Here is a 25,809-nt window from a genome sequence, read left to right on the forward strand (position 1 = left end):
ATATAATGCGAAAAGCTTTCATCTGGCCAAACTCAAGAAAATAAATATGCATTAATAAAATATTGATAGCTCCTCTCATTTCTAATATGGACATAATTTATGCCAAAGTACAAAAAAAATAATCGATGATATAAAATTACAATCCGACTTGTTAACATATGTAACATTTGCCTTTGTGGTGTGACGTACATACTCGTATATTCATGGACTCTGTTTACGTATGTTAATGGAAAAGAAAATATCCATACTTACATGATCATAACTGGTGAATCATGGCAGGTCGGACATGTACACAGGATCAGTCGTAGTGCCACATGGTGATAACGCTGTCACATGACTGTGATTGGCTCAAGTGTTAACCAATCACATCTTCATCACCAGCTTACCTCCTGCCAGAGCCCGTCAAGCCAACTTCCCTCCGCATCCAGCTACTGATCGAGGACAATCTGAGATGCACAAAATAAATTCATGTCATCCCAGCTTACTGTAAACGCTATTTCAATATACAATATCTTTTTTTAACATTTGCGATTCGACAAAAGTTATTCATATATAAATGCGTAGCCAGAGTACAAGTAGAAATATAAACAAAAATTCTGACACTACACAAAATTTTCATAGATGGTAAACTAGGCATATTTTTGCCTTATTAATTATTAAGTGAAGTTCATTAATCTTCATGATGAAAACGGCAAACATGACATAAAAGTCAATACACAAATATTAATGAAACAGTCCAGGCATGGTATAGTGACGTGAAAACTTTTAAGGAAGATAATATTGACTATGAATTACAGGCAATGCGGAATTACCAAGATACGACTATTATAATTACGTATATATATGTTAAGTGGCCGGCAGTCTCGGGGTAGTCTGTCATTACGTTTGTTACAATTATATCTCACAACTCTTAATTAAGAAAAAAAAATGTATGAAGAATTGGAGAACCTGCGTACCCTTGAGCACCGATGCAGCTTCGCGTATGACCTGTGAGTCAAAGGATTCCAATTAATCCTCAATATCCTGCATTAATTTGAGCAGACTTGTGTCCGGCCGGGGTAACCAGTATGGTCTTTGCTGTACGAAACAAAGGCACGAGGCAATATTGTTCTTTTCTCGGTCACGTCAAAGAGACGCGTCATGGCGAGGTGAAAACAAGAGGTACCACAACGCAACATCTCGCCACACACTTGCATCTGCTGCGTCAGGAAGTGCTGTGGCAGGGAAGTGTCATCCCTTGGAATACTGAACGCTATACTACTACACCTTTTTATTTACATTTATGAACACTAATGTTTGTTTTAATCGAGTATGATTTGAGTTATTTGTCTTAACCATAATTTTCTGTTCCATCGTAGTTTTTAAGACTTTAGCAGCAGAATATACAAGGAATATTTCGTTGCGGTACTCTTACGCATTAAAACATTAGTTTATCTACCGCACATTCGGTAAATTTGGCTAAAAGTAATTAGTCTAGATGCTGCAAATCTATTTAGTCTATCGTAACCAATGAACCAATCTGAAAAGAACACGATATTAGTAACGTGGGGAGTGGAAATTCCACGAGGGAGGCGGGCAAGGGAGCCATGAAAGACTGAGAGCTTCTTTTGTGGGACGATGAGGGTTAATGGCATCGAGCGTGTGGATTATTTAACCAATGGATATTTTAGATGTTTTGAGCCCAGTGCTGGACGTCGTCGGTACCAAACCACTCCTCGCTCCTCATTCTTTTTTCTCTCGTTTCATATCTCACCCTTTCCTCCTCTGCAATATTCCCTCCACCGGGCCCCTTACCTCTCTCTTTACCACCATCACTCTCTCACACTTGACAACACAACACAGACCCTAGGTATGCTGTGTTTCTCCTGGCTCGGGCGCCTCTAAGGGGACGTCCCTCACTGACCAGGATGTATGAGCTCCTCTCTAAGCCCACGCCAGGTTGCTCTTCTCTCAACCCTCCCATGAAATAAAGTGTGCAGAATAAAAGTTCGTACAATTAATTACACGCCCACAGATATAAATGTTAGATAGAGTAAAATAGACGTTGGCAATTTAGCTTAAATGAAAATAAGTGGTTCTTTTTAATGTGAAAGAAACTAATCTTTACTTTTTTGTGGAGTGTTATAATAATATTATAATAACCATTTTCGAGCTCATGTGACCGAATCTGTGTTAAAAGACCAACTGAAAAATGCGAAGTAAAATGAGTTTGAATAAATTTAGTGGAGTGGAATGTGTGTGTGTGTGTGTGTGTGTGTGTGTGTGTGTGTGTGTGTGTGTGTGTGTGTGTGTGTGTGTGTGTGTGTGTGTGTGTGTGTGTGTTGTGTGTGTGCGTGTGTGTTTACGTCTTAAGTTTGCCCATTTTCCTATTTTACATTCCTTTTATTTTCTCTCTCGTCTCACTCTCTTATTCTCCGCAATTCTGGCACTCCTTTCCACTCTCACCTTCCCCAGCAGCATTCCCCCTCCTTGCCACTCCCTTCCCTCAGCAACACTCCCCCTCATTGCCACTCTCCCTTCCCTCAGCAACACTCACTCCTTGCTACTCTCCCTTCCCTCAGCAACACTCACTCCTTGCCACTCTCCCTTCCCTCAGCAACACACCCATTCCTTGCCACTCCCATCCTCAGCAACACTCCCACTACCAGCCACTCTTCCTTCCCGCAGCAACATTCCTTGCCAGTCTTTTTCCTCTATTTTAAATGCAAAGTAATGAAGACCAATTTTCTTCTTTTCGATCCTCATTTCTTATGCGTCTTCTTGGCTTCTTAGAATTTTATTACTCTCCACTAGCTGTTTTTTTTCTTACGTCTTTGCAATGAAATATTCAGCATTCACATACTTATAGAACATCAATATTATATGCCTTTACATAAATTAGGAACTAGGATGCACACACACACACACACACACACACACACACGTACGCCGTCCCTAATTATCTAATTGAATTGCAGATCAACCATAATCTGCCCTATTCTTGCACTTCGTGGGCTGGCGCAGCAACGGGAAAGACAATTCACTATTTTTCATGCTCGTGGTTCCGATGGCGGGGCACAATGAAGCCAGCAGGTTGGCGGCCTTTCTGCAAACCCGCTCTCAGAGGCTCCAGGATATTCTTGTTACTACAGCCTTGGGATTTTGGAGTCTAATTAGTCATTTCCCTAATATTCTGTCTCCTGTCAGCAATGATTTTCCTCCTCTCTCAGCTTCTTTCGCCTCAACATTTTTGTTTTTTTAATTTCAGTTAATTTTCCTACCATTGTCTTCCCTCGACTATCTTACTGTTAGTATTTTGTCTTCTCTTGGTTACCTTTTCCTCAGTATTATGTCTTTTGTCTGTTACTCTTGGCATTTTATTCTTCCTGCGACTTCCTTATTATTTTGTCATCTTTCATTTATTTTCCCATTAGTATTTTTCTTCTTTCAGTTACTTTCCCATTTTCACCTTTTCTCATATCTGCTTTCACCTTGCAATTTTGTCTCCACTAGTCCATTTTTCTCCTGGTGACTTAGGTTCTTCTTTGCATTATGTCTTTCAACTATTTTCCACCTTTGAATTTCGTCTACCATCTAGGAGTTTGTCTTCTCTTAGCTGGTTACCCCTTGCGTCGTCTTTGAATCACTCCTGTTAAAGCTGCTTCCCTCTTTACACTGTCTCTCGTCTTTGTGCATTAATTACTTCCCGGATTATCTCGTCAGTGAGTCTGCCGTCCCCTGCCGAGAGAGGCCTCACTGCCAAGCCTGCCACAGCATCTCCACATATATATTTCTTCAATAAATCACTCCATTCTGCTTTATTCATTCATTCTTTCTTGTTTTACTTGTACTTTATTTTTTCTTTATCACTGCAAACTTTCATTCTTGTAAACAACTGCTATAGGTCTCAAATATTTTCCTTCATCTACTGTTTCTTGGCTCTAATTGTTCATTTTTATCGCCACTTGTCTTTTTATACTAATAAAGAAAATACAAAAGTAAAATATTTCACAAGGATCCGTATTAACTACAACAGCAACATCTCAGATAATTTCCTTCATCTACTAATACTTTTTCACTTCCAGTTATTTTCCTCGTTACTTGCTTGTCTTTTATCCATGCAAAGAAGGAAAAGAACGTAGAATATTTCGCTGGGATCGGCGCCGTATGATTAGTGAAGACTTCCGTGGACTTTTATCTAGTTCCCGCTCTTGTTTAAGCCTAAAGCCTCCCTCTTATCGCCCTTCCCTTCGCCTTGACTTGATCCTGTACAGCTTCCCATCCTCCTATCCGCGACCAATCTTCTTTCTTTTAACCATTTTTTATCACTCCTCCTCCTCCTCATCCTCCTTATCCTTTTTTTTTCGTTCATCCTTTTACTTTTCTTTCCAGTCTTTTCATCCGTCTATCTTCATCTTACCTTCCTCCTCTACGTCTCCTATTCCTCTTTTCTCAACTGTTTATCTTTTTTTCCGCAGCTTTCCAGCCCTCTATCCCCACAACTTTGTCCCCATCTTTCTCCAATTCCCCTACCACTCCTACTCCTCGTCCTCTTTGTCTCTTCCTTCTTTCACGCCTCTTCTCTTCCACCTCTTCAATCCTCAATCATCCTCCTTTCCTTCCCCATTCTCCCAAGTGCGCTCGTCTTCCTTGTTTTCGTCCTCTTCCTCCTCCTTCTCTCCCTTACACTTCTTTGCTTTTATCTTTATCCTCTTGCTTCTTCACCTCCCTCTCTCTTCTCGGAGATGAAACTCCCTGCCTCAGATCCTTTCCTCTTCCCTCACTCTCCACTGCCCTCCTCCTTATCTCTTCTCATGCTCCCTTCCTGTAACATTCTTTTACTTGCTTTATTACTTTCTCTGTCTTCTGCTTTATTTTTTTTTTTTTTGTTGTTGAAGGGACCAAACAACGTGACATTCATATCTTTTATTTTCATCTATTTTTCAGTCTCTTTTCGTTCTTTTCTCAGCAGTTTTTTTTCCTTTTTTTATTTTCCACCGTTGATGAGGCAACACCGAGCCGTCAACGAGATGCTTTGGAGGATTGATTAATGTTCGTGTTTTTTTCCGCTCTTTTTATGCCCCTGATTTATTTGCATCGATCCGCGAGTGTGATGAAGCGCCGCACGTGTTTGGTACTGAAAGGACTGGACGCCTGACGTAAAGGCAAACATAAATAGACAAGCACACAGACAGAGACAGGCAGGCAGATGGACAGACTGACACACACACACACACACACACACACACACACACACACACACACACACAAAGGCTCACATCACAAGGTCACGGGTGTTCCGAGGTGTGGTGCTGCGAGAGGCGTGAGCGGGATGAATAGGCTGCTCGGCAAAAGAGCGACGAAGGGAGAACCTATTAGGAGAGGCTACATTCTCTCTATATTCTACAGCTCATGAAATCCATGACACCGTGAACCTAATACAAACATTAGAATATTAGGTGAAACTATATACATGACCTTTTGCCTCATGCGACACGCCAACCGTCTTGCCGTCTGGTCATCACCTCGGTAATGAAACGTGAACTTCTGTCGTACGGAAGCCTCGAATGTTTAGCCCCACACGTCGCCAGTTTTGCTTCTTTTATTACTGGTTTTACATATGTTGCACCATTTCATTATTTGCGAAGGACATGGGACGACTAATGGTAAATATTTGAGTAAAGAAACCTGGGTGAAGGAAATTAAATTAAAAATGAGGAACTGCATGAAAAAGGTTCGGGGGAGGGTTGAAGAAATAGATCACTTTATTGGGGAAAAGTTTTCTTCCCATACTTCCTGCTTTGCTCCTGACGGTGCCACCAGGGTAGAGGCGATGGGCTGCTAAAAGGACGTAGTGTACAGTATTTTCCACACACGCGCATGTCATTCCATAAGGACCCAGTAAGCACAACTACTACAGCGATGAAATGTCGACACTCGCAAGGGCGGGGCACTATAGTGTATTTACGTGCATCAAGAGCCGCGCCCAACTCTTCGTGTGAAAAAAAATAATCTTGTTGATGAGGGCAAGCTATTAACTAATGGAGGCCGAGCGCCCTGTCACCCGCGCCTTCCTCCCTGCCTCCTCCAATTCGCTCTCCCTCCCTCGTGTAGGTGGCGTTGCCTCCTTACATGCTCTCAGGTTACAAAGGCTGCCTACTCCTCCTCCTCCTCTCGCTTAAAACAGAAATAATCTACAGCAAAATTTACAGGCGTTTAAAACATGCCTCTATCAGTTCTAAATAATGATGTTTCGGACACTTCACATGGCCTTCACAAGCTTGCAAAGAGATGAGGTCTTCTTCACTCCCGTCGTCCCTTTCAGTACGAGATTAAAGGGCGTGCTTGCTGGTCTGATGGCTGGGGCGAACTGGTGACAAGTGCGTTACCTTTCGGTACAGTACAAAACTTTCTCTGGAGTAAAGATGGTGACTTGTGTTTGTGTGATCACTCCAACTCGTCTCCTTTGGCTTGGCTTGGTGACCCCTTTAACTCCATTATGCGACCTAATTCCAGTTTGATTAAAGAAAATGACAGACAGCTCATTTCAGTACGCTTTCCTGGAAAAAAAAATGTTGAAAATGACTTTATAATATATTGAAAGCTGACATACATCTCATTACAGTACTGATTGTTGTAAAAAATATACTAAACTTACATTCCTATAGCTTTTTTTTTTCAGCAAGACACCGAGCCTTGGCATAACAAATTCATAAGACAGTATGCCAATATGGTAAAGTTTGGGAGAAAAAAAATAAGGAAAGCAACCAGAAAGATTCGAATCAACTGATGAACTTCACAGAATATTAACACCCGCGGCAGTTCAGCACCAGAGTTACGGATTAGCAAATAAATGTGAAATACTACGTGCGACAAAGAGAAAATGTAAAAATTAGGTCTCTCTCTCTCTCTCTCTCTCTCTCTCTCTCTCTCTCTCTCTCTCTCTCTCTCTCTCTCTCTCTCTCTCTCTCTCTCTCCCACGCTCTCAGGTGTCCCAGATACACGAGCCATCCATCTGTGCCTTTCCACGTTACTTTTATATATCCTGGACAGGAAATGTATCACCTGGTGCACTTCGCGATTAATTGAAGGCCTCACATCTTTCTGCTAGCGAGCCACCACCACCACCACCACCACCACTCGCATCCCAGACACCCGCAAGTCGCTGACAAATTGAACCACCACGGAAGAAATTATCTCGCTCCTTGGGATGCTTTGTTATTCGAGTATATACAAGACAATGCCATTATTATCTATCGTCTCTCTCTCTCTCTCTCTCTCTCTCTCTCTCTCTCTCTCTCTCTCTCTCTCTCTCTCTCTCTCTCTCTCTCTCTCTCTCTCCTTTACTGCGACTTATTTTTCAAGCACCAGGCAACGCTTAAACTGCATCCTGATGAACGGACACACAGACTTGTGGTGCCTCAGTGATGTGCGAAATTCAGATTAACCTCCACGATCATGAATGTTGCCGCCGCCACTACAGACACCTCCACAAAGCGCAATTCATTCTTAACCGTTGCCAGAATTTATTTGCAACGCACTCACTACGCAATAAAATGAATAATATGTAATCGGAAGGGTATCTATAACCATCTATAATCTATCCATCAATTATCTATATCTATCTATCTTTCTATCAAAGCAGACAGATGCCTAAGTTTTCTAGAACAATATCAATGATCACATACTCATTGTCACATTAAACATAAGCAGTAATAGTCATACAGAGGCAATGAAATATAGTCAAGTGCACTGATGTAGCTTCTATTTGACGGTCACTGAAAACACACAGAGCAGCGTAACGTAGATCATCAGGACTGCGATACACTAGCATTGTGAGGTGGAACTCGCTTGTGTGTGTGTGTGTGTGTGTGTGTTGTGCTAAGTATACGGAATCACCAGACCATATAATTAGCACTACACTGCCATTATCGAGGGGACGATCACCGCTGTCCACCTGCAATGGGAGGGAGAACGTGACCACGCACTAAAGACGTGAAGTGACGGATGAACGGATAAGACAAAGAGGGACAGTAACTCATGTGGAACCTTTTGTTATGTAAAGCTCAAAACCCGACAATGAAGTGATTTCTGCAGTCTTGAATAAGTTCACACATACAATTACACACCACACGTACTAAATCTTATTACTTACGAGATAACAAACTGACTGAACTACGCTGTCACTGTGTGTTTGAAATTTGAACGAAAAAAAAAAAAAAAAAAGCAGATATAAAAAGAGATCCACACAGGTCACGCAGCGAGTCCCCGTGCAGCCAGAATTACGTCTTCCGGGGAAACATTTCTGGTCCAGTCGGGAGAAATTTGATCAGCTTCGATTTCACGCCGACCTGAAGGAGTGTTTGGAGGCCAGCGAGGGCAACAAGGGGGAAAGGACGTCGGGGTGAGAGGTGCTGCGTTAAGAGCGACAGGGGTGAGGGTGACTGGAATGGGAAGGTGAGAGGAGTGAGCAGAGGTAAGGATGCTGGAATGAGGAAGCTGGAGTAAAAAGTGCTGGTGATGATTATAACATAGTAATAATAATAATAATAATAATAATAATAATAATAATAATAATAATAATAATAATAATAATAGTGAAGATAAAGAAATGACAATAAAAAAAAATGAAAAAAAAAAAAATACCAAAGCCAGCCCGCGAGGTGACATGAGCCCTGACAAAATTCCATGAACAGAAACTAGGAAGTAATTTGCTGCATTTTCTATCCCCTCATGAAGGAGAGACACGAAGGTTTAACTTCAAAACAAAATAATATTACGGTGATCAAGGAAGTCACTGGAGCCTTTCATCACTGCAAAATATGTTGACAGTTTCTAATTACGTTTACAAGAAGACGATAAGAAACATTAAAAAGAAAAAAAAACGTATAAACGAGATTGTATATGTATTAAAATTGATAATGATGATGGTACGTTTCCTATTAAACATTCAAGTCAAAATATTTACCGAACCTTTGATGGATAATTTGCATGTGAAGAAATAATGCAACTGCTGTTTTAAATCAATGCTTACATGTTTGTTGTGTGGTAAATTAAAGGCAAGTATTTTGAAACTCTGGATTATCGTGAAATTAATTTTCAAGCGCCAAGGAGACGATTGGATTTTCATGTGACTTTCTTCCCCAGTGATGGTATGTGTTCCTTTTTAAACTATTCTCAGACGCATGGAAATACCATTGATAACTCGGCAATTTTTATTAAAGCGAAATGCTTCGAGAATGCAATACAAAGATGCGAGTTGCATGAAGAAAGTCAAGGCGAGTGTGGTGCCTCCCACCCACTTGCTCCTCACCCGCTGCCACGCGCTTTGGTGCGATAACGCCGCTGCCAACAACAGGTCCTCGGTTATGATGTGTCATGTTATGAGATAGACTTATTATGGAAGCCATTTCTGCTCCACGAGCATATCCACTTAGTGATAAACTCCACATGTGACGGTGGGGTATATGCAACATGCTTATTGGCTTCCTAACAAAGGGACCACCTGCACATAACCACGCACGGGGAGACGAGACGCGTCCTGTGCTGGTCAGACGGAGGAAGCAGCTGCGACAGGACATCACTCATTTCCTGTGAATTAAGTACAGCCGAATGTGTGATGCGTGAGATTTTTTGAGCATTTCCAAAATATTTCGCGATATCACAAGCTGTTTTAAAAGAACATTACTTTAGGCTAAAGTGAGCGAAGATACGCAGTCGTTTGTCAGAATACAGGTTTAAGGATCTTGGATACATACATTTTTTAGAACTACACCCTTTTGACTCCCCACGGATACAGGTGCCAGATCAATACGACAGAAGGCTTAACACAACCCCACGGCTAACCCCCGGCACCCACTCATGCTGGATGGACAGGGGCACACCTGCCAATATATTTCCCATCTTTCTTCGTTTCTTTCCCAGTCAGGTAAATACGCCAGCCCAGGAACCGAAAGTTTTCCAAGTTGAAATATTATAGCCAAGGTTCCTCTGGAAATGTATAAAGTCAAACAATTTCCATAATCGAAGTCCATTAAAATGATCATGATATATTTAAAGCTCAAGAGAATCTGCGGTTAGTGTTCCTGCCCTTGGGGACTCATTGGTTGAAAAAATGGCAATTAATATATAGCAGTCAGGTAAAAAATGTTAAAAATGTCACATCAAAGAGGGAGGGAAATATTGAAATGTTTTCCTGTTGATAAATGCTTCTATATGAGAGAGAGAGAGAGAGAGAGAGAGAGAGAGAGAGAGAGAGAGAGAGAGAGAGAGAGAGAGAGAGAGAGAGAGAGAGAGAGAGAGAGAGAGAGAGAGAGAGAGAGAGAGAGAGAGAAAGAGAGAGAGAGAGAGAGAGCAGTCCGTGTCACACTCGTCTCTTTCTTGCTGGGAGTCGCGGTTAATACTTTACTCCCATCCGATTTTTCCCTCTAATGGACGAGTTTCCCTGACGGTGATCCAATATTCCATGTAGGGATGAGGGTTATTGAGTTGTGGAGAGCCTCGGGCAGCTCGGCGTTTGTGGGGACATTAGAGGAGGAAGCCAACGTAGATCAAAGGAAAAGAGAGCTTAAACTCAAAATCAGAGAAAATGAGAAAAGTAGAGCGTGGAAAAGACGACGACATTAATTTAGCAAAACCTAACCTAGCTTAATCCAGAGGAAGATGCAGTCTGAGGAAATAAAACTGATAAGAATTAGATATGAGAAAGTTACGAGAAGAGAGGACATTTTTGGTATTAATATTTGTTAAGAAACCTCATTTCCAGTTAACTTTCATGGTGAGTGTGAATTGCTTGCATTACACGTGACACTTATTCACCGGCACACCACCACGTCTGTGTCTGCGATGAGAGGCCAGGTGGCGGCCGGCAACCCGCCCGCCACACCAGACTCTGTCATTAAAATCATACTAAGCGATAAAATTCTCCGATAACGATCATACCTTGCTTTATCAGTAATGTCTGAAATATTGAAACATTAGATATCGAAAAAACACTGTCCACTTTACTGCAGCGTATGAAAACATCAGATTTTTATCATTATATACGTCTTGAGGGCCTTGGGTTTGTTAAAAATTTAAGCGGAACATTTTTAAACGGAACGCGTAAAGTACGTTCGTTATAAATTTAATAATTTCAGTTCTATGAGCAAGGCGAACTTTGCACATGCAGTTAAAAATTGATAGGCTAATTTATGCTCTGACTTTTTTTTTTTTTTTTTCAATACTAAGAAAAGTTAAGTTGTCCTAGTCAAATTTTAATCACATGCAGTCAGTGACACACTTTTTGCCTCTTCCTGATTCGCACATTTCTACACATCAATACCCTCACTGCTGCACGATGCCCGGCCAGCACCGTCCAGGTCAAAAAACGTTAATTCATCGCCTAACCCTTCTGGAGCCCGAGGATTAATCTCTGAAATGCCAGCGGAGTGTTGGCTATATTCAGCACCTGGATATTTATGGCGTACGCTCGAACACAGCACAACAACCAGGTCACGAAAATAGAGCGTCCACTTCTATGAATCCTGTAACGGTCCAGTTGACTCTGTTGTTATCCTATGTAAACCTCCTGGATGAATATCGTGTTGGGTGCCATAAGCCTCTGTTGTTGCAATTAAAACCAAACAAAGAAAAATTTATTAATCAGCGTACAATAAACAATGATTAGTTTAGAGAGAGAAATGGAAGAACACTTAAAAACTTTGAATATCGTGCTGGGCGCCATAAATCCCTGTTGTTGTAACGTAAAAACAAAAAAAACAAAAATGTATTTACCAACTAACAATACATTAAAATAACTCGCTGTTTATCTCCTCGCATGACCAATTTCGAGAAATGAAAAGAACACTTAAAATGAATGTATACAGTTCCCACTCTTTCCACAAAGCTGCGTTTTTTCGTAGTCTATCTCCCTTTCAGAAACCTTGGCCTTCTTCACGACGATACACAGAAGAACCTGGTATTAAAACGTGTCTCATATCAAAGAATAACAGTGTTAACTACATTTTATAGACAAAAAACTTACCTAACAGTATTTTAGAGTATATTTTGCATGCATTCAAATTATTTATATAAAGAACCTGCAATTAAAAGGGGCATAGTGATGCTAATTACATATAAAATACAGTACTTTCCACCATTAAGAGTGCTCGGTCTGTCTGCTTTTCTATTTTTCTACCTATTTGTGTTCGTGTCTGCCTGTTGCTGTGTGCTTGTTCGACTCTTGACCAGCAGGGGCACAGGAAACGCAGGTAACAGTGCAGGTGTTTATTCACAGAAGGTGTGAACAGAAGGCTGGAGGTAGGTGATCTCCCGGCGCCAGGCCGCGCACTTCAACTTAACACTTATGACTGAAGCCTAGCTCGTTCACTCATACACGTATTCATGCCTCACACAAGTCTCGCTCATTCACTCGTTCACACAACTAGCTAACAACCACACACCTCCCCCGAGACATAAGGAAGATTCCTTATCTTTGTTATGGCTACCGTAACACATGAAACAAAGTTACAATGATTGAAGTACAGAAAACACGGTACATATACACAAAACAAACACAGCGTACAATGAACACGTACGACTAATCGTAGGTGCTACGGTGCCACCGCACCTGCAGTCGTCTCGGCTCCCTACGCTGTCGGCTGCTTCGACGCTCTGGTTGCTCTCGGCCACGGTGTACCCCGTTACCCTGATGCTCCGGGCTGCCGGGATGGTGGTGTTCCTCGTGACCCTGATGCTGAAGCGCTGCACCGCCATGAGCGGTGTGCTGCTCGACAGGAAGGGGAGCAAGAGGTCTGTGTGGGCGTAGGTGTCTTCTATTACGCCACATCACGCGACCGCTGCCCATCTTGATGAGGTAGTCTCTCCTTCGCCCAACAGCCACGATGACACCCAGGCGATCCCAGAGGCCTGTCGTGTGATCTTGAACGTCGACGTGGCCACCGAGGTGCAGGAGAGGAAGAGTACGGGCGGACGCGTCGTGGCGAAGTTTCGCTTTCTTCCTCAGTCGCTCTGCCTTGGCGTCGCACTCATCAGCAGCGCGCTGCCACTGCTGAGCGTATGAGCGATGATGAGCCGGGACACAGGACCTCATAGGATGACCGAAGAGGACTTGTGCTGGTGATCGCCCTTCCGCCCTCGGAGTGTTGCGCAGTTCCAGCAACCCGCGAGCGAACGCATCCTCGTCCAGGTGTCCCTGCTGTGTGGTCGTGAGGATCAGCTTCTTCACGGACTTGACCGCTGCCTCGGCGTGACCATTGGAGCGTGGATAATGAGGTGAAGATACACGATGCTCCACCCCCCATCGAGCCAGGAAGCGCCGTACCGATGAAGAAGTGAACTGCGGTCCACCGTCAGTCCTCAGGAGAACAGGCACGCCCGTGTCGGCGAACACACCCCGAAGGACACGAACGAGCTGATCAGCCGATGCTGGACGTGAGCATGCAGACACGTGAGGCCACCCAGACAAGCGATCTACATACACGAGGTATGTACGGCCTGCTGCGTGGAAGTAGTCTGCAGAAACTGACTCAAACACCCTGCTGGGTGTGTCCGTGTCCTGCCAGAGAGGTTCGTTGGCTTGGCTTGGTAGGAGTGGACGGCATAGTGAGCATCCAGAAACGACGTTCTCAACGTCTCTGTCCATACCAGGCCAGTACACCGTTTGTCGGGCCCGTCGCTTGGTGCGCTCCATCCCCTGATGACTGTCATGGAGTCGCTCTAGTGTTTCTCGGCGGAGGCTGTGAGGAATAAGAAGCCTCGGCCCGTAAACCACCAGGTCGTCGTCTACGGCCAGCAGACTGCGCACCGGCCAGTACGTACGCAAGCGGTGATCGAGGTCGTGGCAATGATCAGGGAAGCCCTCGATGATGACGTTCTTGAGCAAGCAGTACTCCCAGTCTCTTGCTGCTGCGGCACGTACCATTTCCACAGTCTGATCCTGGAGTGGTGCTAAGCGGACGCCGTCCTCATTGGTGGCAGATAACGCTGAGATGACCGCTGAGTGGAGAGGGTCGAGGTCACCAGAAGTAGCAGCATCCTCTTCCTCCACTGGGTCCTGTACTGGAGCACGTGAGAGGGCGTCGGGCACACAGTGTGTCGATCCCTTTTGCCAGCTTGCTGTGAAAGAATACTGAGCAAGCTTCTCCCTCATGCGCTGCAGCCGCAGGTTCTCTATTTCTCCCAACAACTTGCTATTGAGGAGAGGTATCAGCGGGCGGTGGTCGAGCACTAGATCGAAGTGAGGGAGTCCTTTCAGGTAGGTGCCACATTTCCTGACTGCCCAGACGATTGCAGCCATTTCCAACTCTATTACTGCATAGCGGCTCTCTGTGTCTGTAACAAATCTTGACCCGCATTGCACCATCTTCCACTGGTCACTGTGCTTCTGCAGGAGAACGAATCCAAATCCGTGCATCCTTGAGGCGTCAGTCTGTAGCATCGTTGGTAATGATGGGTCGAAGTATGCCAAGACAGGTGGGCTGACGAGACACTGTTTCACCTTCTCAAACGCCTCTTCATGGTTAGGAGACCAGCACCAACTGTTCTTCGGGCGTAAGAGATCTCTGAGGGGTTGTGCAGCTGCAGCCACAGCAGGAGAAAAGCTTCCAAGCTGGTTTGTAAGACCCATGAATGATCGTAAGTCGGTGATGTGCTGTGGTCGTGGGAAGTCAGAGATTGCCTTAACTTTCTTTGAGTCTGTCGTGTAGCCTTGTCCAGAAACAGAGTAACCACAGTAATCTACCACTCTTTCCGCGAATGTAAACTTCTGTGGGTTGAGAGTGATGCCGTGCTGGTCACACCGCCGCACAATCTGAATGACATGGGCTAAGTGCGCACTGTAGGTGGAGTCATAGGCCAGGATGTCGTCCACGATCTTGATGGTGTTAGGTATGTCGCCGAGAGCTTGGTCTCCTCGACGGTTATACTCGTCTCCAGACGAGACGAGACCCATAACCGCTCGCCGAAACTTGTACCGACCCCAAGGTGTTATGAAGCAGGTTAAATCCTGGTCTTCTTCTCTAATGGGGACTTGAAAATACCCCATCTTGGCATCAAGAGTGGTGAACCAAACTGCTCCGGTCCCGATCGAGGCGATGGCGTCATGAGGTGAGCGCACTGGATACACGGGCCTCTTCACGTAACGGTTGAGTCGTGTCAGGTCAACACACAGCCTTACACCAGATGTCTTTTTTGGGACAGGCACGATGGGGTGGCACCATGCCGTAGGGTAGTCCACACTCTCGATGATTCCCTTGTTAAGCAGCTCTTCCAACTGGCTCTTAATTTCTTCACGCCAATTGTAAGGGATTGTACGAGATGCTGTTACGGCGAAGGGTCGAGCGTCGTCTGTCAACTCGATGGCCATGGATCCACCAGCCATTGCACGTAAACCTTCCTTTGCTTCGAAGACGCTGGGAAAGGCCTTGATCACAGCAGCAGCGTGCCCCGCACGCTGCTGTGGCGTTGGGTCGTAGGAATGAGGCCAGCTGATCACTTCTGTGGGCGTAGATAGAGGTGGCTGCGAGGCGGTCGGGTACTTGATGGAGCTGTTGCCGGTGTGCTGTTCTTCCCTGCGTAGCGGTCGGATTTGAGCCGGAAAATCTTCGGGGAGGATTCCGAGAGCGATGGAATCGTACCAGCTAAGCAGCGCCCCCTTCACCTCCTTCACCACGCTCACAACAGTCTCAGCTTCCCTGTCGCCCAGTTGCAAGTGCGACGAGAAAGTTCCTACACAGGTGAGGGGGTGATTACCGGCAGCATAAAGTCCATCACCATCAGCGGGCGCCAAGCTGGAGGGCGGGATTCCAAGGAGTGTTGCCGTGTCGAGGCCAATAACGGTCGTTTCGGCCCCAGAGTCAGGAGTCCACGTAATCTTGTCTCTTCCAGCGGGATGTGTGGCGGTAATGAGCACCTGGGGCGCAGGTCGTGCCGTCACCGTCTTTGTGTATACGCCTGATAAGAGCTGGTATACACGGGCACTGGCTCCCCGCCTCGGGCCTGCACCGCGATGAGGAGAGACAGTTGAGGAACTCCTCGAAGCTCCTCGTCGTTTCCTCACTGTCTGCTGACATACACTCGCAAAATGCCCTCTTTTCCCGCAGTTACGACACACTTTATCTATTGCCTGGCATCCCCTTTTGTCACTGCGACAATCTTTGCCACAACGATAACAGCCCGTGGGGCTTGAGCCCCCGAAACTGCCCTTCCTGTAGTTCGAGACAGCGTTCACACCATGGCTCGAAGAGTGAGAGCCGCCCCTTAGTACTGCACTACACTGGTTAGCGCTCTCTGATGCTCTGCAAATATCTATGGCGTTTTCAAGGGTGAGTTTCTTGTTTTCCAGCATGCGTTTCAGAGCCACTTCGTCTCGTGTCCCAACGACAATTCTGTCACGCAGCTGATGGTTTATGCACTGGTCGCAAAAGTCACAGAAATTGGCGATTTCCTTTACAGCACATAAAAAGTCGTCAAAACCTTCTTGCGTTTCTTGCACGCGGGAGTAGAAGTCTCTTCTATCCATGATGATGTTGCGCTGGCTTCGCAGGTACTCACACATTGCATCGAGGATGGTTCTTAACTCCGCGTCTCTCGGTAAGCTTATCCCGTAGCGAAGTGTACGGGTCCACTCGTCGTCTAGGACAGCAGCGAGTGCCGCCCTCTGCTCAGCCAGGGAGAGACAGTCTATCCTGGCGAGGGTTACGTATCCTTCAAACTTATGGCGCCACGTGTCGAACTCACGTAAAGATGCTGACGCCGTTAAGTGAGGAATGATGGTGGCGGACGTCGGGAACCTCGCGCCCTGGGTAGACGTGCTGCGGGCTGTGGTTTCGCCTTCATTGCTCGCCGTGGTGCGACTGGGAGCTTGTGTCCCCACTCTCTCCAGCAGCTGGGTTAAACGCTCCTCGCGAGCCTGACTCTGCTCCGACTGTCGCGCTAGCAGGGCAGCCAGCGCCTCCAACTGCTTCTCCATTCTGCGCCGTACCCACTGCAGCCTTGTCCTGATCCTACTCACTGCGCCATGTTCGACTCTTGACCAGCAGGGGCACAGGAAACGCAGGTAACAGTGCAGGTGTTTATTCACAGAAGGTGTGAACAGAAGGCTGGAGGTAGGTGATCTCCCGGCGCCAGGCCGCGCACTTCAACTTAACACTTATGACTGAAGCCTAGCTCGTTCACTCATACACGTATTCATGCCTCACACAAGTCTCGCTCATTCACTCGTTCACACAACTAGCTAACAACCACACAGTGCTTATATATATATTTTAATAGTTTTGCTTTGCAGGATGTTGGAAAGATAAACTACCACATGTATATGTGTAAACTGAGTAAAACATTGGCGACATGAATCACTGTCGAGATGAGAGAGAGAGAGAGAGAGAGAGAGAGAGAGAGAGAGAGAGAGAGAGAGAGAGAGAGAGAGAGAGAGAGAGAGAGAGAGAGAGAGAGAGAGAGAGAGAGAGAGAGAGAGAACGATAAACAAATAAAAGAGAATCAAAGAACTGAACACACAGCAATATGAAAAAAAAATACAAACAAGAAAATTAAGAAATAAAGAAACGAAGAAAAAAAAGATCAAAGGAACATAACAACGCGGAAAAGAAAAAGAAAAGAAAATAACAACGGAAATGAGCGCGAAGAGTCAGCCTGGCCGGCCTCAAGCCCTCAACATGCTTTCCCCCCCTTACTTTGCTGTTCCCGGAGAGAGAAATCCGATTACACCACGAGGTCTGCCGCGCCGGGACGAGATGCCCTCAGGTCCTTAAGCCCTGCACTGGTACACAATTTTTCCCATAATCATCTGTAGATTTTTAGACTCTTGTACTAAGGTTTCTTAAAGAGTTTTGTAGGGGTTCAGAAAAGAGAAACTTAACATCCTGTATTCTTTTGGTGGGCCTATGTTTTCAAAGCTGTTGGGTTATAGATATTTTTGTAGTAGTTTTTTTTTTTTAGTTTTGTAGTAGCACATAAGATACAACACTAAGCTATATACTTTGTGAGCATTTATTCATATTCATCTACAGAGTTTTAGATACTTGGTTTTTGTACTGCAGTTTCTTAAATAATTTTGTAGTAGCAAAGAAAAAGGAAACCCACAAAACAAAGCTGAATTCTTTTTGTATTTTCTTATCTACAAATACTTAATTTTCTAGTACATCTTAGTAAACAGTTTTGTAGTAGCATAGCACAGACAAAACTATCTTCATGTATTATTTTTTGCGCCTATGTATTGATAATCATCTATAAATTTTAAGACACTTGTTTTTTGTAGCAGCTTTCAAAGAGGGACAAAACTAACCTATTCTTTTTTTTTTTATTCTGGGTACTTATCGATTTTTTTTTTTTTTTAGCGTTCTGAATGCTAAGAGAACCAGTACTTAATGACTTTAGCTCCTGCACCTTCAGAAGACTAGGAGCAAAATATCATGATGTTCAATATATAAAAAAAAATATTCAAAGCATAAAAGAAAAGGCACAGATGAACGCAGAGAAAAAAAAAAAGTAGTAGATTTAGTGATCCTTATTAGGTTATAAAATGAAAGTACACCAATGGAAAGCGAGAAAAACGAGGTACTGAAATGAAACGTGTGAGTAACCTTGGTAGTGGAATTTGTGTCAGCATCTGTTGTTACTTTTACGTGCATGCGATATATAGTGGTTCTTTGGTCAATATATTCAGACGAGGTGAAGGGAAGCATACTCTCTCTTACACTTTGCCATAATCCTGCCATGTTAAGCTCGTTTCTTGCAAATAAAATCCTGCACTTTTCCTCTTTTCTTTCCTTTTTTCTTTTCTTTTTTTTTCTTATTCTTCTTCCTATCCTTCTTCTTATTATTATTCCTCTTCATTCTTCCTGTTTTCGTTTTCTTCCTATTTCTCTTCCTCCTCCTCCCTCTCCATGTCCTTCATAATCCTGCTCACACCAGCATTAAAGCTTTATAAACCCAATACTTCACTCAACTAGGTAACCTCCTTATAAGACAAGAGGATTTCTATTACTCTTACCCCATTTCTTATGTTTCACCTCCTTCTCCTCTTTCCTAAATTGGTACGAGTCTGCCAAACCTTCACTGGTGCTTTAAAAAAATTGTACGTCTTTGGTGATGTATTCTCTTCCTCCTTTATTTATACAATCATGTTTCTGTAAGACCCAAGAGGCCCGTTCCTGACTATCCTTCCTTTGTTTTACTTTGTGCTCCTTTATTTTCCTCCTCCTGTTACTTCCCGTTTTACTAGTCTTTCTCCTCTTCCTCCTCCCTTCCTCCCCTTGCTCTTCCTACCTCTTCTCCTCCTCCTTCTATCTTTCATTAAATCTTCTAAAGTGATTCTTGTTTTTCAGTAGCCAAAATTAGTGTTCGTGGCTCAGTGGGTAGCTTATCCCTTTGATAGCTGTATTAGTCCCCCCACCCTCTCAGAGAACCGACACCCTCCTTCCCTCTCCCACAAGAGTGACCGCCACCTTGCAACGAATCTCTTCCGCTTCAGTGCCTAAAGGTGGCCCATTAAGATTAAAGGAGGAGGAGGAGGAGGAAAAGGAGTGGGGAGGAGTGGGGAGGGGAGAGGAAGAGGGGAAAAGGAGGAGGAGAAGGAGGAGGAGTGAGGAGGGGAGAGGGAGAGGGAAAGGAAAAGGAAGAGGAGGAGGAGGAGGAGGAGGAGGAGGAAGACGAGGAGAGGAGAGGAGAGGAGAGGAGAGGAGAGGGGAGGGGAGAAGGAAATGGGAAGACAGAGGAGAGGAGATGGACGAGAAGAAAGTATTCCGTACTACTACTAATGCGTATTACTACTACTACTACTACCAGTAATAATAATTCTCTCTCTCTCTCTCTCTCTCTCTCTCTCTCTCTCTCTCTCTCTCTCTCTCTCTCTACCTCGACCACGAAGGTAGACAGGGAGTGAATAAAGACAGAAATACAAGAAGCGGGAGCAAGATAGTGATGAAATGAGGCTACCATTACATCACCATCACACTACAATATACACACAACCTACAAACTAACAGCAAAATGACCACGCCTAGACCACGCCCTCGCTGCAGGCCTGTAGGTGCTAAACTCAACACACTACAGGCACGCCATTACTGGGAAAGTTTATTCTAAGTAATATTTATGAGTGGGGTGCAAAAAAAAAGAACTCCCTACATATTGAGGTAACAGAAGAGTGGTGGTGCATGTGTCGTTTGTCTGGGCAAAATGTTTAGAATTAGAGTGGTCGTTTTACTGTAATGAAATAGCGTAAGTACGTGCACATTACATTGTAGTCCTTTACGAGCGAGGTGTCATTAATGCTGTTTGTGTGTTAGTGGTGGTGAGTGACGCAGTGTGTGTGTGTGTGTGTGTTGTGTGTAGGAATGTACTTATTGTAACGTACATATCCCACTACTATTTTTTTTTTTCTTATGACCAAAATGTAAACAACGTTCAATGTTATATGGGTCAGGGATTGTGAGTATGTGCCTTTGTGTCTTTTCCACTCTACACCAGCATTACAAATCAACATAACGTCAGTAAGCTCTTTAAACAATAAAAACATCGTACATACAATTAGCGAGATGAATGCACCATACGTTCACCTAATAAAATATACACCACATTTACTACCGCTGGAAAGTCGGAGCTACTGCTACAAGTTATTATATACACTCAAACTATAAAACACACACACAAGGTCGCTGCAAATTGATATGACATAATAAACTCGATGAAATAGCATTGAATTTCAGAAACAAGAAATGTATAGCAGTATTTAAGTAAGTCATAACAAGTACTTGATTATTTTTCGGTAACCATAACACGTGCATCGACAGAAGGATGATAGATTTGAAAGTGGATGAAGAAAGAGACAGGCCCAAGAAGAGCTGGAGACACTGTATAGGAGATGATTTTAGAGAAAGGGATTTGGGTGGCGAGTAGGACGAAGACAGAACCTTATGGAAAAGACTAGTGAAGAACAGCGACACCATATGAAAAAAAAAAAAAAAAGATATTGCAGAAAAAGACAGAAGGTAACACATATTTAAATTCCGGTAAAACTAAACACCTGATTTTTTTTATTGTGCAAGTCCACGTAAAAAAGTCTTCCCAAAGGACGAGGAAACCGTGAGTGGAAGAGAAATGATCACAGTGAAGTAGGAAAGTGCGTCCCGGGTGTTGACTGTGAGGCGGGAGGGAGGGAAAGTTACGAATCTGAGGAAAGGCTTCGTACCACTCTGCGGAATTCACTCTCGTGACTGAAATGGGCGACGCGACCAAACGGAATGACAGTCGTGAAAAAGAAAATGGGAAACAAACAGGAGGATATTTGTGAGGTAATGTAAGGAAGTATATACAGCAGGAAAAAAGTGAGGATATAAGTGGGTAACAAAAAATGAAATACCTAGAAGAGATATTTAGACGTAATTTGCGAGCGGGCAGACAAAATGACAGGCCAGCAGGGAGACACACACACACACACACACACACACACACACACACACACACACACACACACACACACACACACACACTATAATTGAAATAACGGAGAGATGTTTACAATTTAAGCATATAAAAACACTAAAAAGAATTAAGAAAAAGTTTGCTTCTACAAAACTACTAGGAAAAAAAGAAAAAAACTGTGCTTGCTTATGCATATTAAAAAAAATAATGCAAAATTGATTACGAAAAGTATACGTAAGAGAGAGAGAGAGAGAGAGAGAGAGAGAGAGAGAGAGAGAGAGAGAGAGAGAGAGAGAGAGAGAGAGAGAGAGAGAGAGAGAGAGAGAGAGAGAGAGAGAGAGAGCCAGGAAGACGTGCCACAAGAGTCCAGGAGTCTTGCTGCGTCTGGCGAGGAAGTTTTACGGAAATGAGGTGAATGGCAGGAGGTCACGATGGAGACTCGGACCAAGGTGAATGGACTGAGTGAGAAAAGGTCGAGGAAGAGGAGGAGGAGGAGGAGGAGGAGGAGGAGGAGGAGGAGGAGGAGGAAGAGGAGGAAGAGGAGGAGGACACTAAGATAAGGATGATGAGGGAGAAGAGAAACTCAATACGCAAAGGAAGAAAAAGACAGAATATCTGCATATCTGTTGACCAGTGCTTTATTTATTTCATTTTTTATTATAAACACTACTATGCATTTCAAATAAAAGAAAGAATAGAGGTTGGGAGGAGGAGGAGGAGGAGGAGGAGGAGGAGGAGGAGGAGGAGGAGGAGGAGGAAATATAGAAAGGGAACATTAGGTGATAGATGAGGAAAAGAAGGAATAAGATGAGACTGAAATAACGAACAGGAAGAGGAAGAGGAGGTAAAAGATAATATAGGATGAAACAAAAAAAAAAAAAAAGAAAAAAATGATGATGCGAAGTAAAAAAACAAAACAAAAAAAACAAAAACAAAGAAACGAAGACTGAAATAAGGAGAAATAAACAAAACAATAAACAAGAATGAAAACCAAGTGGCACCAGAAGTAGAATAAATAAGGTAACAGAAGAAGGTAGGAGGTGGTGGCAAAGTTCCTGTCCCAAGGGAGACGGACCGACGGGACAGAGATTAATGGGCCTCCCTTTGTCCTGGGCATCCCAAAGACTCCAAAGAACTGATTGATTAGCGGACTTCTCCTTATCAAACCTCTCCATTCCGCCCCTGATTCCCCGCCGGACATTTCTAAGCTACAGCACCGCCAATCTTCCCTCCATCTCCCGCCCGCCGACCAACATATCCTACCCGTTCCTGTCCAGTTCTGATTAAATGTGACTTCGCTGTATCGAAGCCCCATTACACTTTCAAATGAAGTCTCTAACCAATAGGAGGGAGGAAGAGAAAATTGTACACGTGAACTTCTGATGTCTGTGATACGCCAAGATTACATTATTTTTCAAGGATTTTCTTCTTTTATAATCTTTTGCCAGACTGCATAACATTTCTACTTACATTAATGGAAAGATGTACGGGGAACATGTTGACCTTTTCCTGTTTAATTTACGACAGCTTTCTCATTTTTTTTTTTTTTTGTGCTATACTGTTTTTAATTTTTTTTTCCTTTCTTTGCCACATTGACAGTATACGCTAGTCCAGTTTTTCTTTTCTCCTTTTCGTTATATTCTTTTTTTCATTTTTTACATCCCTGTTCCATAAACTAGATAACATTTAAGTGGACATACATTAAATGACTTGTGGGAAAAACACATTAACCTTTTCTCACCATATTTTTTTTCCCTTTTTTCCTTCCCACATTTTTTTTTTAAACCCTGGGCGGCTCTCCCTGACACGCGGAGGAAAAAAATACGTGAGCTGTTTCCTCTTTTCAATAATTATATTTTTAAACCCTACTGTACCAAAAATAAATAAGATTTCTATTCACATTTTATAGAAAGATTTTATGAGAAACAAAACAAATATTAAACTTTTTCTCACTATATTTACTGTGTCTTTTAATTTTTCCCTTTTACTTTTAATTTTTTTCTTTGTTCATTATTTGTCATAACCTAGGTACCATTTCCTTCCACAATTTCAAGACGAATAAAATAATACATTTCCTGCACTTTTTCGTCATATTTACCGCATCCATTTAATTTTCCTCCTTTTATTTGTCCCCTCTTAGCCATATGCCCTGACACGTGAAATTTCCTTGCACATTTATAAGATTATTCACGAAAAAGAAACATACAAATTTAAAGCACCAATTCATCACCTTTACTGAAACCATTTTATGTTCACCTCCTTTATATTTTCTTATCTACCGTGTACAATAACGTAAATTTATTGCAACACACATTTCAAAGATAACTAAAAGAAAAAAATGTATCCCTAGTATTTTATCATCACATTTACTGGATTTTTTCCCCTTTACAGTTCGTTATTCGACACGTACACTAACATTTACATTTACAGGATGCCTCACAACAGAAAATCTCCTCACTTTTTCTCTCTCTCACGACATTTCCTGAAACTATTTAATTTTCCTCACATACAGTTCCTCATCTACCACGTACATGTACATATTCACATACGTACATTACAGTCTAACGCATTTACACAACGCCATAATGTACAAAAATCCCGTTAGCCTCTACTCACCACATTTACCAAAACTATTCAATTTTTTCCTTTTTTTTTATTTTTTTACAGTTCCTTATATAATCATGTACAATAACCTACATAATCATTTTCCCCCACATTTACACGGTTCCTTGCAGTACAAAATCCCCTTAGCCTTTTCTCACCACATCTATCACATTTCTCGCTATCTTACCTTATTGAGCCCGACGCAGCTCACCTGAATTTACCCACCGCCATTCAGACCCCGATAACGAAGGTAGGGTTACCTGCGCCGCTAATTAAGGGAGTGAGAGAGGCAGATGGTGGGAAGGGAAAGGAGAGAAGGAAGACGGGGAGGGGAGGGTAGTGCTGGTGGGGAGACATGTGGGAGATAAACGAGGGGGAGTCAAAGGAATAGGAAAAGAGAAGCGTGGAATGGAGGGGAGAAGGTTGCCCTATAAAGGTAAAGGAAGAGAAAAATAAGGGAAGGAAGAAGGGAAAAAACGCCTCAATGAGATGAGATGAGAATGTAAGCAGGTAGGGGAGTAAATGTAGGTAGTGTAGGAAGGAGAGAGAGAGAGAGAGAGAGAGAGAGAGAGAGAGAGAGAGAGAGAGAGAGAGAGAGAGAGAGAGAGAGAGAGAGAGAGAGAGAGAGAGAGAGAGAGAGAGAGAGAGAGAGAGAGAGAGAGAGAGAGAGAGAGAGAGAGAGAGAGAGAGAGAGAGAGACGCAATCAGACAGTTATAGACAGACAGAAAGACGAACAGAAAGAAAAAAAGATGCGCGCACACACACACACACACACACACACACACACACACACACACACACACACACACCAGAACAACAAGGCAGAAAATGAAGAAGAGATGAAGCTCCATATGAAAGAGAGGAGATGAGAGGAAAACGCAATAAAGACCAGAAGAAAAGAAAAAGAGATGGAACGTAGAGATGGACAATAAACAGATGAAAGACCAGAGAGAGAGAGAGAGAGAGAGAGAGAGAGAGAGAGAGAGAGAGAGAGAGAGAGAGAGAATAATAATAATGAACGCCTATTTACATCTTGACTAGGGTTTGTAGTTGCCATAGAGAGGGGAGACTGAGAGGCTCTATACGAGGTGTGGAATGGGACCAGTGAGGTGTGAAGATGCTGTCAGTTCAAGCTGGCTATCTTTTTTCTTATTCGTAATGTGTGTGTGTGCGTGTGTGTGTCGGGGTGTGAGGGGATGCGTGGGTGGGGAGGTGTGTTATGATGCCTAAGCTGGCAAAACTCCTATACTCATTAGGGGAAGAGCGCAAATAGATAGCTAGTTTTTTTTTCCACACTGCCAGGTTAGTAAGTGGGTTAGTGTGTATACATGTTGCAAAAGTGGTGAGTGGCTGTGTGTGTTTGTGTGTTTGTGTGTGGATGGAAGAGCAACCAGTAACTTTTAACATGGCGGTACTTCACACATTTCACCAGACTCGTGACTAATCCTCTTTGCAATACTCGTAACGAAATTATATCCTTCCTCAAACCGGATCGTCTATTTAACGAGGCATGATCGACTTGAACGTCCATTGACTTTCATGTCTCCCGATGACGTAATGAAACAATGATTTTAACGAGATTTAGAAAGAGCCATCCAAAGCACTTCATTCTTTACCTTCAAGGGCACAAATTTTAACGGGGTTATTTTGTATGTAATATTTTCCTTTATGTATCATGTGTTATGAACTTAAAGAGGCAAAGGAAAAGATGCTTTTGATAATCTGCTTTTGACTAGAACTAAATCAGATCGTGTGTGTGTGTGTGTGTGTGTGTGTGTGTGTGTGTG

At 43.4% G+C, this 25,809-nt stretch overlaps 1 long non-coding RNA gene across 2 annotated transcripts in view; it reads right to left on the minus strand.

The window, feature by feature from the left end:
* The window catches only part of LOC135114073 (uncharacterized), a 138,526-nt gene that overhangs the window by 92,649 nt on the left and 20,068 nt on the right, over positions 1 to 25,809 (minus strand). For both annotated transcript variants that reach the window (XR_010275197.1, XR_010275196.1), the window contains exon 2: positions 253 to 446. This is a non-coding gene — a long non-coding RNA (uncharacterized LOC135114073). The remainder of the gene's footprint in view (positions 1 to 252; positions 447 to 25,809) is intronic.

This window comes from Scylla paramamosain, chromosome 27 (assembly GCF_035594125.1).
Source record: "Scylla paramamosain isolate STU-SP2022 chromosome 27, ASM3559412v1, whole genome shotgun sequence".
Taxonomy (NCBI): Eukaryota; Metazoa; Arthropoda; class Malacostraca; order Decapoda; family Portunidae; genus Scylla; species Scylla paramamosain.